The sequence below is a fragment of the Rhagoletis zephyria genome, unplaced genomic scaffold (genome assembly GCF_001687245.7).
Source record: "Rhagoletis zephyria isolate East Lansing unplaced genomic scaffold, Rhagoletis_zephyria_1.1 Rzeph_scaffold_47221, whole genome shotgun sequence".
In the NCBI taxonomy this organism is placed as follows: Eukaryota; Metazoa; Arthropoda; class Insecta; order Diptera; family Tephritidae; genus Rhagoletis; species Rhagoletis zephyria.
Window position 1 is genome coordinate 975 of NW_016204276.1, and position 1,285 is coordinate 2,259.

Here is a 1,285-nt window from a genome sequence, read left to right on the forward strand (position 1 = left end):
CTTTGCGAAATTTTTTTATAAGTAATTTATATGGACAACAGAAACCCGCGGTGCGCTACCTTTTAAACTTAATATTAAGGGTTACGCTTTTAACAGGCATATTTTGGACAACCCTCGGAGGTATTGAAGAGGGGTTAAAAAAAAATTAGTAGATTTTTCTGAATCAGTCTAATATACTATATATATATGTATGTCTGTACATATTTATGTATATTTTTTAATGCCTGTACACATTCATTTCTTTATTATGCCCTTTCATTAATTACAGTTAAAAACCACTCGTATAACGAAAACGACCAAGTCTGGAAGCTCTTCAACACCAGTTACCCGTAAAACTTGTGATATCGAGGAGATCTGGGACGAAGAAATTTTAAAGGAATTGGTAAGTTAGCCAGCTTTACATAAAACTTGTACACAAAAAAAAAAATCTTTTGAAATTACATAAGTAGATATGTATTTGAAAATATCGAAATTAAAAAAAAATTGAAATTTACCTCACATCTTCAAAACCACTCACTCACAGCTTGAACAGGCCACTACATACGAAGAACGCCGGAAGATACGCGCGCGTCTACGAGATTTAATGGCGGAACGTGAAGGTAATGGCAAAATGCAACACTGCACTAACGATAGTTAAGAAAAAATTATAGGAAAATTTTATAAGCAAAGAAAAATGTTAGAACGAAGTAGTTAAATTATCTAAATACTATTAAATTTGGTGGAAGTGGTGATGGACGATTAATATGTAACTATGTATAAGTCTTTTAGTATTTGAAACAAAAACAACAAATTTCATATTATCTATCTATCTCTCTTTCGTAGTTTTGAAGCGTTTTCACATTGAATAATGATTTACCTTATTTTGTTTTTTAGATTGATTTTAGCTAGGCAAGAGTTTGTCTTGAATTTTGGGTATCCAGCCATTACAGTATTTTAGGTATATATATTAAATCGGTTGGTATACAATGTATGTATGTATGTTAACGTTGAAATCCATTCGATCTACATTTTGTTCACATCACTTCAATGTATTGCGCCTCATTCACTTCAGTCCTTACGTTTTTCTATTACCGTCACTTGCTGTCTATTTCTTCATATATATATGTATGTATGTATTCTCTCATACTTTCACGTAGTACAAAATTTGTGTTCTCGATCAGTTCGTTTTTCGTTCGTTCGTTTCCAGTGAAATGTTCCACTTTCTATAAGAAAATCTACCCCCCTGGATGTGTTGCAGTTGACGGTCTCTCAAACATACATAAATAAATACATGTGATCGTTGAAT

General features: G+C 32.1%; 1 long non-coding RNA gene across 1 annotated transcript; it reads left to right on the top strand.

Annotated features, from left to right (window-relative positions):
• Positions 1-269: 269 nt before the first annotated feature.
• On the top strand, positions 270-1,174 carry LOC108355587 (uncharacterized). Its single transcript, XR_001846556.1, has 3 exons — positions 270-382; positions 524-599; positions 874-1,174. It is a non-coding gene; the product is annotated as an uncharacterized LOC108355587 (long non-coding RNA).
• The last annotated feature ends 111 nt before the right edge of the window (positions 1,175-1,285 follow it).